We start from the raw sequence: 14,102 nt of genomic DNA, 5'->3' as shown, positions 1-14,102 counted from the left end.
TCAATATGAATTGTCTGATCATCCTATTGATACCAAATTATTAGGTCCTGCTAATATTGTGACTTGTTGCCTAAACTTACAGTTAAAAGAAATGCAGCTGGGCTTGGTGGCTCACACCTGTAATCCCAGCACTTTGGGAGGTCGAGGCAGGCGGATCACAAGGTCAGGAGATAGAGACCATCCTGGCTAACAATGTGAAACCCAGTCTCTATTAAAAATACAAAAAATTAGCCAGGCATGGCGGTGGGCGCCTGCAGTCCCAGCTACTCAGGAAGCTGAGGCAGGAGAATGGCGTGAACCCGGCAGGCAGAGCTTGCAGTGAGTGGAGATCGCACCACTTGCACTCCAGCCTGGGTGACACAGCGAGACTCCGTCTCAAAAAAAAAAAAAAAAAAAAAAAAAACAACCTACGTTTCAGTTAAACATCACTGAACATGAAGATACAAGTTTTTACCTGTCTAAATTATTGGACCCCCTGAATTCTATCCATGTACCCAGGTTAAGAATCCCATAATGCAGGCTGGGTGCGGTGGCTCACACCTGTAATCCCAACACTTTGGGAGGCAAAGGTAGGTGGATCACTTGAGGTCAGCAGTTCAAGACCAGCCTGGCCAACATGGTGAAACCCCATCTCTACTAAAAATACAAAAATTAGTCAGGCGTGGTGGTGGACACCTGTAATCTCAGCTACTCTAGAGGCTGAGGCAGGAGAATCGCTTGAACCTGGGAGGAGGAGGTTACAGTGAGCCAAGATCACGCCACTGCACTCCAGGCTGGGCAAGACAGAGCGAGACTACATCAAAAAAAAAAAAAAAAAAAAAAAAAAAAAAAAAAAAATCCCATAATGCATCTATCTACACAGTAAAATGCTATGTAGCCTTGAAAAGGGATATAAAAAATTAACACAGAAAGATAAAAGAGGCAAATAGTGTGTTCAAAATATTTAATATACACGTTTGAAAAAAAAAACTGGAGAGATACACCAAAATGTTAACAATAGTTATTTCTCGGTAGTAAGATGACATAATTTTTTTTTCCTGTTTTTTTTTTTTTTTTTACAGTGAACACATTGTAACAAGAAAAAAAATGCAAGCTATTAAACTGGGTAAGGTGACAACATCCCCTAAATAAACTTGAGTAGTTTTTGCAGATAAAAGCCCGTATTAGATTTCAAATTTGACATCAGGAGTTCAATGACAAAATGATATTAGGATCATAAATTTAAATAAGCCACAAAACATTAAAAATAAGAGGGACTTTGGAGGGCATTTAGCGGAAGCCCTTTATTTCACAGTAGAAAGACCCTCCCCCCAGTACTAATTCCAGAAGCCTTAAGTGCTGATCTCTGCATAGTTCCCTCTACCCCCATAAATGTACTCATTTATTCTCCAGACAAAATGATGCAACATATCTACGTTTGGAAACTAGACCACATTCTCCAAAGTGGAAGTAATCCAGACTGTAATCAAGACACAACCAACAGTTAAGCTTTCAGCGGCAAAGTCTGGACATTCCAGCAGATGGGGGTGGTACCATGCAGAATAAGACTTTCAAAATTTAAATGAAACATCACATTCTCTACTTTTCAAGGGAGAAAAAGAGCAGAAAACTTATTTTTGAAGTCCAGGAAGAACTAGGCAACTTACAACTATCACCACATTCCTCAAAACAACCCCATGGAGAAGACAGGCATTACATCCCTTTTACAAGCATTAAAGCCATGGCACAAAACAGGTGAAGCAATTTGACCAAGCTAAGCACTCATCTCATTCAAAACCCAAGCCCTTCCCCCACCATGCCCTTTATACAATTATATTGTAAAATTCCATTTTGTTTTTTAAAATAGCATACAAGTAATAAGTAAAAGATGATCACTTTCACATCTCGGCAGCGTTCCTTGTCCTCAATCCTACTCTCTTCTTTGAATGAACAGTTTGAGATATTCCTTTTGTACCATTTCCTATGCATTTGTGAACACTGTTACCAACACTGGTACTATTCAACTTTAAGTTCTGCCAATATGATAGGTTAAAAAATACACTACTTAATAAATGAGAATCTTGAGTGTCAGGCACTAGCTAGGCAACCAGGATATAAGTGAAGAAAAAAAAAAAAAAGTTACAGCTCTTGTCTTTTTGGGTTTACTATTGCAATGGTAGAGAAAAACCTGATAATGGTATAAGTGATAAAGTATAATTGTGAGCGAGGTGCTAGGAAGGAAACAGACATCGGGATACAAAAGTATGTAAGGTGGTTTCTGGCCTAATGGAGGAACAGTAGTTAGAATTTCCTTGGGTAAGTATGCCTTTCAGATATTTGTTAACCTCATTTGGAATGTTAATCTAATTTGATTGGAAGGTTGAAGCATTTTTTTCAGATACAAAAAAAAAAGCCACTAGCTATCAATTTTCAGTTTATATCCTTTGCCCTCTTTAAGAATGAGTTCTTATACTGTGGCTTTTCCTTTACATCAATAAGCCAGTACTTATTGTCCTCTAGAAAGAGAAATACCCTAAAAGAAAGAATACTCTAAAAATAATTTTGTTATACTTTTCTAAGCACTATGTTTAAAGTGCTTTAAACTCTAGACTATTTACAGAGGCCTATAGTTTTAAATGTTATTTCCCTTTAAAAAAAAATTACATAAAATAAATTTGATCTCTCCTTCTCTGTGTTTTTGGTCAGAACCAAAAGTTACCTAAGCTACATTTTTGTCCAGGTCAGCCACATTGCTGGTAAAAGCTAACTTCAATCAATCTGCATGAAAATGAGTAGACCACCTACAGTTAGTTTGTATTTCTGTGTTCATCGGGAAAGAATCTAAAGAAGTTGTAGGTTCAGGCTGGTTTCACAGCTATTCTAAATTTAGATTCACACATACGGTGCACATACACTCCCCTCTATACTTAGCGACATGGAATTGCACAGGTGTGAATTCAAGACGATTACTATTCCTAGCCTTTGTTAACATTTTAAAGAGTTAAAAGTTGCTAGTAAGGATGTCTGCTGCCCTAAGCCTGACTTATAGCATTTTCCCCAAGGGATTTTATTCATTAGGAACTAGATGACAATGAATTAACACACTACATATCTTTTAACTTTGCAACAGAGAAGGAATTGCAATTGTCTTTAAGACAGTTTCAATAGTTGCCACCCCCTAGTTGTAAAAAAGATTATCAGGAAATTCAACATAGGAAAAGATTTAAAAGACTAACAGAAAAAATAACTGTTCTACTTATAAAGAAAATGGGAATTAAAATGAGAATTCTGCTTACCAAAACTGAAAAATTACAGTTACAATATTCAATGGTGATGAGCCATTTAGGTAATTTTTTCTTCTCTATGTATATGGTGAGACAGGACTCTCCAACTGCTGAGAGAATCACAGAAGGACAGTATCTCCATCGAGAATTTAACCATCAAGAATTTTTAAAATATCAAAACTCTTTAACTTGGTAACTGTATTATAAGAATCTCTCTAAATACTCATAAATGCTAAGAAAGATTTACCTACAAAGATGCCTGTCACAATGCAATCAATTGCGAAAACTGAAAATAACTATTCTGTCAAAATGGACTACGAACTTAGCCATTAAAATACATACCTCAGCATATGACAAAGGAGAACACTTAAGTGGTTGGGGAAAGAGAGTAAGTTGTATACAAGACGACAGCTGCATGAAGATATTCAGAAATACGGAGAGAACTCAAAGTCATCAAAAACAACTAAAGTAGACTACAGGTAGTAGCACGTATAAATCTTTACTGAAATTTTCAAATTGTTTATAGCAAATGTAAACTACTCAGAAAAAAATTCAGATAATTTTAAGAAATTAAAATCTGGGTATGGCTCTCTGACAGAGAAATTCACAATATATATTTAAAATAGTATATTTAAAGAAAGATGAGCTGTCTTAAGAAAATAATTCAGTAAAAAACCTTTCTGGGATGCTATCTGGTCATACGTTTTAAGAGTATGTTTATACCTAAGTACAAACATTGAGAAGTAGTTCAGTACTTCTAAGATTCTACTATGAGGATAACGGCCAAATTTTGTTTTGTTTTGTTTTTGTTTTGAGACAGGCTCTGGCTCTGTCACACAGGCTGGAATGCAGTGGTGTGATCTCATCTCACTGCAACCTCTGCCTCCCAGGCTCAAGCGATCCTCCCACCTCAGCCCCTGGAGCAGCCAGGACTACAGGCACATGCCACCACATCCAACTAGGTTTTTGTTTTTTTTTTTGTATTTTTTTTTTGTAGAAACAGGGTTTCGTCATATTGCCCAGGCTGGTCTCGAACTCCTGGGCTCAAGAGATCCACCTGCCTTGGCCTCCCAAAATGTGGAATTACAGGTGTGAGTCACCGCATCCAGCCCAAAGGTTTTCTTAATGTGGAAGTTCATCCCCACATTAAGAGTTAATAAAATAATAGCATGTACAACTTCAAACAAGGAGGATATGAAGAATTATCTCCACCTAATTCCCTACCCCAGAGATAGCTTTCAAAGATTTTTATGTATACAAGCATGTATACACATAGCTTTTAAAAGATATATGCACAAATGGTCAAATATACCATTTCACATCTTTTTTCAAGTATTTTAAGAGTTCTTTCCACATCTGTATAAAGAAATCAGCTTCATTATTTTATGGCAGCATGGCAGTCCATTCCATGGGCATGATGTATCTAACCATTTCTCTACTGATGAGCATTCAGGCTGCTTCTAGTAGTTTTTATTTCTTCTACAAATAAGGCAATGAACATCCCTCAACATTGATCTTGACTTACTTGGGCAAGCATACTTGTTAAATGCATACACCTTACAATCCAGTACATTTAAAATTGATAGCTGTTGGTCAAAATTGCCCCAAGAACCACACCAATTTAAATTCCCAACGATATGGGAACTATTTCTTTGTACCCTTACCAAATTTTACTTTTTATGAACCTGACAGGTAAACAACAGAATCCATTGTTTAAATCAATGATGGGATTCTGAGCTGAAGGACAAGGAGTCTACCATATGTTCTTAAGATTGAGTATCTTTCATGTTAATTGTCCCTCTTTTCCCCATCACGTTCCCCATCTTAGAAAACAGATCCACATTAGTGTGCAAGACAAAATGACTCCTCTCTCCCCCATTCCCCGCAATCGTCTTGTTGAACCTAACCTTGAAATTTACACAAAATCTGTCCACTTATTTTGTCTCTATTATTACCATACTAGTCCAAGCCAACACACTTCTCACCTGAACTACTGCTATAGCCTCCTATGTTATCTGTGCTTTACCATTCAACACTTCCCATCCCCTGGAAAGCCCTGTACCTCTTAAACATCCCAAGTTCAGGCCCACGCCAAGGCCCTGCTGTTTGTTCTGCTTAATACTCCTGCTCTGGCCTTAACCCAGTTTCTCTACATGGCTGACTACTTGTTATTCAGTCTTCAGCTTAAATGCTACTTTCTGAGAGAGAGACCTCAATTGTATGTGGGGCGGCAATTTAATCACTAACCCCTGCCCCCATCCTAATCATTCCTTATCACATCCCATTGCTTAGTCTTCATATTGCTGAGTATAATCTGAAATTGTGGCCAGGCATGGTAGCTCCTGCCTGTAATCCTAGCACTTTGGGAGGCAGAGGCGGGTGGATCACCTCAAGTCAGGAGTTTAGGACCAGCCCGGCCAACATGGTGAAACCCTGTCTCTACCAAAAATACTAAAATTAACCAGACATAGTGGCACATGCCCATAGTCCCAGCTACTCGGGAGGCTGAGGCAGGAGAGGTTGCAGTGAGCCGAGATTGCACCACTGTACTCCAACCTGGGCAATAGAGCAAGACTCCAACTCCAAAAAAAAAAAAAATTGTATTACAGTCGGCACTCCCTACCTGTGGGTTCCACATCTTTGGATTCAACCAACCGCAGATCAGAAGTATTTTTTAAAATGTGTCCATATTAAACATGTACAGATTTGTCAGTATTCCCGAAACAATACAGTATAACTATTTACACTGCATTAGGTATAAGTAATCTAGAGATAAAGTATATATAAAGGAGGACATGCATGGGTTAGATGCAAATACTGTACCATTTTACATCAGGGACTTCGGCATTTGTGGATTTGGGTCATGCACAGGAGGTCCTGGATTCCCTAAAGATAACTAGGGACAACTTTTGTTTCTACTCCACCATATTTCTTCATAGCTTTTCTACAGGAGAGCAGACACAGTATCTGCACTTTTCACATCTGTATTCACAACATCTAGAAGAGTTTATCAGTGTTGACTAAAAGAAGTGCAGAATAGTCTTTTCCTATGTGTCCCCTTATCCGTTTGACAAAAAAAAAAAAAAAAAAACAGTTGTTAGTCTCATTAATTCCTAAGAAAACTCTGTAATTCAAGAAAGTTAACCTTCTGTTACCCATTACACATACTTTTTCCTCCTTGGTCACATATTTAAATTATATAATTCAATGGTTTTTAATACATCTAGAATTCTGCAATTGTTACAATTTTAGAGCATTCCATCATCCCCAAAAGAAACCTGTATCCTTTCAGACAAGATCAGGCACACTCAGGGTGGTATGGCTATAGACAGAAACCTGTATCTTTTCAGCAGTCACTCTCTGGGGATTTTTTTTAAGTTCAGCGATACATGTGCAGGTTTGTTATATGAGTAAACTCGTGAATTTGTTGTACAGATTATTTTATCACCCAGGTGTCAAGTCCAGTACCCAATGCTTGTTTTTTCTGATCCTCTCCCTTCTCCCACCCAACATCCTCAAATGGGCACCCAACACCCTCAAATGGGCACCAGTGTCTATTGTTCCCTTCTTTGTGTCCATATGTCCTTATCATTTAGCTCCCAGTTGTGAGAACATGTGGTATTTGATTTTGTGATCCTGTGTTAGTTTGCTAAGGATTATGGCCTCCAGCTCCACCCATGTTCCTGCAAAGGACATGATCTCCTTCTTCACGGCTGTGTGTAGTATTCCATGGTGTATACATACCACATTTTCTTTATCCAGCCTATCATTGACAGGCATTTAGGTTGATTCCATGTTTTTGCTATTGTGAATAGCACTGCAATGAACATATGTGTGCATGTGTTTTTATGGTAAAACGATTTATATTCCTTTTGGTACATACTCAGCAATGGGATTGCTGGGTTGAATGGAAGTTGTGTTTTTAGCTCTTTGAAGAATCACTACACTATTTTCCACAATGGCTGAACTAATTTACATTCCCACCAACAGTGTGTAAGCATTCCCTTCCCCCCCCCGCCACAATCTTACCAGCATCTATTATTTAACTTTTTAATTGTAGCCATCCTGACTGCTGTGAGGTAGTAACTTACTGTGGTTTTGATTTTCATTTGTTTTTTGTTTTGTTGTGTTGTGACATGAAGTCTTGCTCTGTCACCCAGGCTGGAGTGCAGTGGCACAATCTCGGCTCACCGCAACCTCTGCCTCCCAGGTTCAAATGATTCTCATGCCTCAGCCTCCCGAGTAGCTGAAATTACTACAGGCGCCTGCCACCATGCCCAGCTAATTTTTGTAATTTTTAGTAGAGACAGGGCTTCACTATGTTTGGCCAGGCTGGTCTCAAACTCCTGACCTCAGGTGATCCGCCCACCTCGGCCTCCCAAAGTGCTGGGATTATAGGCATGAGTCACTGTGCCCAGCTTGATTTTCTCTCTCCAATGATCAGTTATAAAGCTTTTTTCATATGCTTGTTGTCCATATGTATGTCTTCTTTTGAAAAGTGTCTATTCATGTCCTTTTCAGGACACTATCATTTCCCTCTAACCTCTCCCACCCCTAAGCAACCATGAATCTATTTTCTGTCTCTACAGATTTACCTATTCTGGATATTGCACATAAATTAGATCATACAATATTTAAAATTTTTTTCACTTAGCATGTTTTTAAGATTCATCATGGTTTTAGTTTGCATCAGAACTTTTTTTTTTTTTTTAAAGACAGGGTCTTAATCTGTCACCCAGGCTGGAGTGCAAGTGGCACTATCTTGGCTCACTGCAACCTCCACTTCCCAGGTTCAAGCCATCCTCCCACCTCACCCTTCTAATTAGCTGAAGCTACAGGCGTGTGCCACCACATCCGGCTAATTTTTGTATTTTTTGTAGAGATAGGGTTTTGCCATATTTCCCAGGCTGGTCTCAAACTCTGGCTCAATTGATCTGCCCGCCTCAGCCTCCCAAAGTGCTTGGATTACAAGCAGGAGCCACCACGCCCAGCCAGAACTTCAGTTATTTTTATTGCCAAATAACATTTTATTGAATGGATATATATATGGGTATACCCTGGAGACACTGCAGGTTCAGTTCCAGACCACCTCAAAGTGAATATTGCAATAGAGTCACAACCTTTTTGGTTTCCCAGTGCATATGGAAGTTGTTTTTAGGCCAGGCATGGTGGCTCACGCCTGTATTCCTAGCACTTTGGGAGGCCGAGATGGGCGGATCACTTGAGCTCATGAGTTTGAGACCAGCCTAGGCTACATGGTGAAACCCCATCTCTACCAAAAATACAGGGACTGGTACGGCATGCCTGTAATCCCAGCTACCTAGGAGCCTGAGGTGGGAGGATGGCTTGAGCCTGGGAGGCAGAAGTTGCAGTGAGCCAAGATTACACTACTGCACTCCAGCCTGGATGACAGAGCCAGATATTGTCTCAAAAAAAAAAAGTTAATTTTTGTATTATAGTCTATTAAATGTGTAATAGCATTGATGTCTTTTTAAGAAGTACATATCATAATTTTAAAACACTTCATTGCTAAAGAATCCTAACAATTGGGCCGGGCGCGGTGGTTCACGCCTGTAATCCGAGCACTTTGGAAGGTGGCCAAAGTGCCAAGGTGGGCAGATTACAAGGTCAGGAGATCGAGACCATCCGGCCTAACATGGTGAAACCCTGTCTCTACTAAAAATACAAAAAAATTAGCTGGGCATGGTGGCACATGCCTGTGGTCCCAGCTACTCGGGAGGCTGAGGCAGGAGAATCACCTGAACCTGGGAGGCGGAGGTTGCAGTGAGCCAAGATTGTGCTGCTACACTCCATCCTGGACAACAGAGCGATACTCCGTCTCAAAAAAAGAAAAAAGAAACTTAACAATTATCAGAGACTTCAGTGAGTCATAATCTTATTGCTGGTGGAGGGGTCTTGCCTCAATGTGCATGGCTGCTGACATAAGGGCGGTGGTTGCTGAAGGCTGGGTTAACTGTGGCAATTTCTTAAAATAAGACAACCATGATGTTTGCCGCATAGTTCGATTCTTCCTTTCATGAAAGATTTCTCTGTATCATGTGATGCTGTTTGATAACATTTTACATACCATAGGAGAACTTTCAAAATTGGAGTCAATCCTCTCAAACTCTGCCTCTGCTTTATCAACTAACTTTATGTGGAAATTCTAAATCCTTTGTTGTCTTCAACAAAAATGTTCACAGCATCTGCACCAGGAGTAGATTCTATCAATAAACCATTCATCTGTAAGAAGCAATTCATCCCAAGTTTTATCATGAGATTGCAGCAAATTCAGTCACATCTTCAGGCTCCACTTTTAATCCTACTTCTCTTGCTATTTCCACCACCAGTGTAGTTACTTCCTCCACTGAAGCAGTGAGAACCCCTCAAAGTCATCTATGAAGTTTGGAATCAACTTCTTCCAAATTCCTATTCATGTTAATATTTTAACCTCCTCCCATGCATCACAAATGTTCTTAACAGTATCTAGAATAATGAATCCTTTTCAGAAGGTTTTCCCAGATCCATCAAAGGAATAACTATCAATGGCAGCTCTAGCCTTATGAAATGTATTTCTTAAATAATAAGACTTGAAAGTAAAAATTACTCCTTGATCCATAGGCTGCAAAACTGATCTTGTGTCAGCAGGCATGAAATCATTAATCTCCTTGTACATCTCCATCAAAGCTCGAGTGACCAAGTGCATTGTTAATGAGCAGTAATATTATGAAAGGAATCCCTTTTTGTCTGTGCAGTAAGTCTCAACAGTGGGCTTTAAACATTCAGTTAGCCATAGTGCAAACAGATGTGGTGTCATGACTTTATTTTCCATTTATAGAGCACAGGCAGAGTAGATTTAGCATGTTTCTTAAGGGCCCTAGAATCTTCAGAATGGTCAGTAAGCACTGGCCTCAACTTTAAAGTTACCAGTTTCATTAGCCTGTAACAAGAGAATCAGCCTGTTCTTCAAAGCTTTGAAGCCAGAAACTGACTTTTCCTCTCTAGCTAGGAAAGTCCTAGATGGCATCTTCTTCCAAGAGAAGGCTGTTTTCATCTACATTGAGAATCTGTTGTTGAGTGTAGCCATCTTACCAATGATCTTAGCTAGATCTTCTGGGTAACTTGCTGCAGCTTCTCCATCAGCACTTGCTGCTTCATCTTGCACATTTATGTTACGGAGACAGCTTCTTCCCTTAAACCTCATGAACCAAAAAAAAAAAAAAAAGAAAAGAAAAGAAAAAGAAAAACCTCATGAACCAACCTCTGCTAGCTTCCAAATTTTCTTGTGCAGCTTCCTCACCTCTCTCAGCCTTCTCAGAAGAGTGTTAGGGCCTTCCTCTGGATTAAGTTTTGGCTTAAGGGAATGTTGTGGCTGATCTGATCTTCTATCTCGACTACTCAAACTTTCCCATATCAGCAAAAAGCCTGTCTTGCTTTTTTATCATTCATGTGCTTACCTGAGTAGCCCTTTTAGTTTACTGCAGGAACTTGTGCTTTGCATTCACAACTTGACTATTTGGAACAAGAGGCCTAACTTTCGGCCTACCACAGCTTTCGACATGCCTTCCTCACTAAGCTTCATCATTTCTAGTTTTTGATGTACACTGAGACACATGTGACTCTTCCCTTCACTTGAACACTTAGAGGCCATTGTAGGGTTATTAATTTTCCTAATTTCAATTTTGTTGTGTGTCAGGAAAGAGGGAGGCCCAAGAAAAGTGGGAGAGAGACAGGAGAACGGCCGACTGGTGGAGCAGTCACAGCATACACAAAGTTTATCAATTAAGTTCACTATCTTGCATGGGAATGGTTTGTGGCATGCCAAAACAATTACAATAGCAGCAAAGCAACAGTAAAAAAAAGTTGGAAATATTGGAAGAATTACCAGAATGTGGCACAGAAACATGAAGTAAGCACATACTTTTTGAAAAATGGCACCAACAGACTTGTTCAACACAGGATTACCACAAACCTTCAATTTGTATAAAACGCTGTATCTGTGAGGTGTGATAAAATAAAGCACAATAATATGAGGTACGCCTGTACTACATTCTGTTCATCCATTCATCACCAGTTAATAGACATTTGGATTGTTTCCACATTTGGGATATTATGAACGACACTGTTACACAAATGCCCACCTATAAGTTTTTGTATGAACATACGTTTTCATTTCTCTTAAGGAGTGAATTTCTGGGTCACATGGTGATTAACCTTGAGTAACCGCCAAATTGTTTTCCAAAACAGCTGCAACATTTCACATTAGCAATGTATAAGAGTTTCACTTTTTCTACATCCTGATCAACAATTGTTACTGCCTTTTTGCTACAGGCATTCTACCAGGCATAAAGAGGCTCCACTGTTCAAAGATTGGACCATCTAAACAAAAAAGGGTAACTGCAATGGATCAAGACACATCAAACACATTAAATCTATGAGTTCACAATGATACTAAAAAACAACTTACTGGTCAACTTTGGAGAATCCTAGACAATCAGCTCAATATTATGAAAGAAAGTAAAGAAAAATAAGCATTTAATTGTGCTTGATTATTTGAAGAAACGTTCTCTTCTGGTTTACCAAATAGTTCATGAAATTAAGTTTATTTTTTAAAAAGCATATCAACTAATAAACGAAAAACAGAGAATTAGAAAACTGCTATTTGGCAACCCCTAATGTATCTAGGTAGTGACCATCAATGCCTGATGATATCACTAGAAAAGAAGTACTCAGTATCACCTACTAAGTATTCTTGCTAAGAAAGTCAAACCTAAGTCTGCTCAAGTCTCTAGCTATAATCACCAATTAACAGAAACTACAGGGGGCCGAGGGACATGTGAAGTACTGCCATGGGAATGCAGTCAGTAAAATCTGTACTGCAGATAATTCCATAGAACACATGACCTACTTTTCTCAAAAAATTTATAGCAGAGGGCAGATGAAGAAAGCAATCCTAGCCTAAAAGCAACTTGAGACATAATCACAATCCTAACAATCACAGAATCACAATGCTATTCCTAAAGGATTCAAAACACAATTAGGTCTAATTTTTACTAAAGCTCACGAAAAATAAAGCAGTTAAGACAAGCATGTGGTGAAACTTGGACTGATTTATTCTCTTGATGGCATAATATTCTGACCGAATTCATTTGCAAATAAACTTCTGACATGAGAAGATTTAACCTGCAAATGCAAGTATTAATAAGCTTTCCATCTGAGAAAAAAAAGCCCAATTTGGAAAACATATGTACTAAAAAGTTCATTAAAATGTTCATTACAGGACAGGCGCTGCAGCTCATACATGTAATCCCAGCACTTTGGGAGACTGAGGCAGGCAGATCACTTGAGGCCAGGAGTTGAAACTCCAACATGGCAAAACCCCGTCTCTACTAAAATACAAAAAATTAGCTGGGCATGGTGGCGCACACCTGTAATCCCAGCTACTCGGGAGGCTGAGGCATGAGAATCACTTGAACCCCGGAGGCAGAGGTTACAGTGAGCAGAGATTATGCCACTGCACTCCAACCTGGGCAACAGAGGGAGACTCTGTCTCAAAAAAAAAAAAAAAAAAAGTTCATTACACTATTATTTATAGCAAGAAGATACCCAAGAAGCATGTAGTTTTGTTTACATGGCAAGAAGAGGATATGAACTGCTAAGTACTTTTGATACATCCTCTTGACATATTTAAGTCATTAATATGGAAGACAATCTAGCAACAAGCAAAAATACTCATGACAGGCTTAAGATACCAGGATGAATACATGCTATAGCTTCCCCTTCATCCTCCAATGCTAAAATGCCAATTTTGAAGAATCTGTAACCATATTAGAAAACAAAAAAGGATATCCTTGGTGTGCCAAAATCACAAAGAATCCTAAAAACAAGAAATATAGGCTGGGCACGTTGGCTCACGCCTGTAATCCCAGTGCTTTTGGAGGCTGAGGCAGGTGGGATCGCTTGAGCCCAGGAGTTCAAGCTCAGACTGGGCAACACAGGGAGACCCTATCTCTACAAAAAAATGAAAAAGTTAAGAGGGTGTAGTGGCACATGCTTGTAGTCCCAGCTACTTGGGACACTAAAGTGGGAGGATCAATTGGGCCTGGAAGGTCGAGGCTGCAATGAGCAGTTATCAAAATGTAGCAGGATTTCTTAAGGAATCAGAGAGACTGATGGGGTTTAGGAGTATATTTATTAATTAGGTGCACCGGCCCAGTTGGATTTACATCCAAAGGACTGAGCCCTGAACGAAGAGTTAAGTTACCTTTTAAGCATTTCGTGGGGCAGGGGAGATCTGTGCAGGGGGAAGCATATTACAGAAGCAAGAAACAAAGACAGTTATTTAATTAATTGAGACATGCATTAAATCATTTCTTACTTTCCAAGGAAAAACATGTTTTACAGCTTGAGTTTATCTGTCTAGTGAACTTTCAGCTGCACAGATAGAGAAACAGGGTCTTCACAGTGCTTGGGAAAGGAGGAGAGACAAGGCTCACTAGCCACAGAAAAACAGGCAGTTAATTTTTAAAGAACTCCAGCTCTTTCTCTTTTTCAGGGGGAATTGGGTTTTCTTACATACAACTGAGTTTCTGCTTAACATTTTTAAATTTCTTTTAATTCCTGTTCCAACACCACTCGACTCCAGCCTGCATGACAAGAATGAGACCCTGTCTCAAAAAACAAAAACCAGCAAGACAGATGGATTCAAAGTGGAAGGAGGAGATGTTGAAAGAAGACTTAACAAAACAGGAGAGCTGCTCCAGATATTACAAAGCTTGAGAGGTGTATAAAAGGAGTTACCTATAGGACTATTGACAATGACTGAGTTGGAGGAGCCCA

At 39.3% G+C, this 14,102-nt stretch overlaps 1 protein-coding gene across 9 annotated transcripts in view; it reads right to left on the bottom strand.

Moving 5' to 3' along the window:
• Positions 1–14,102, bottom strand: part of CPEB1 (cytoplasmic polyadenylation element binding protein 1) — a 104,025-nt gene that overhangs the window by 40,337 nt on the left and 49,586 nt on the right. For 2 of the 9 annotated variants that reach the window (XM_063794301.1, XM_063794304.1), the window contains exon 3: positions 10,356–10,462. The exons of the other annotated variants lie outside the window; for them this stretch is intronic. The gene's annotated coding sequence lies outside the window, so the exon portion shown is untranslated. The remainder of the gene's footprint in view (positions 1–10,355; positions 10,463–14,102) is intronic. 9 annotated transcript variants of the gene reach the window in all.

The sequence above is a fragment of the Pan troglodytes genome, chromosome 16, assembly GCF_028858775.2.
Source record: "Pan troglodytes isolate AG18354 chromosome 16, NHGRI_mPanTro3-v2.0_pri, whole genome shotgun sequence".
Taxonomy (NCBI): domain Eukaryota; kingdom Metazoa; phylum Chordata; class Mammalia; order Primates; family Hominidae; genus Pan; species Pan troglodytes.
The sequence above is the reverse complement of the archived record's forward strand: the minus strand, read 5'-3'. Positions and strand labels throughout refer to the sequence as shown.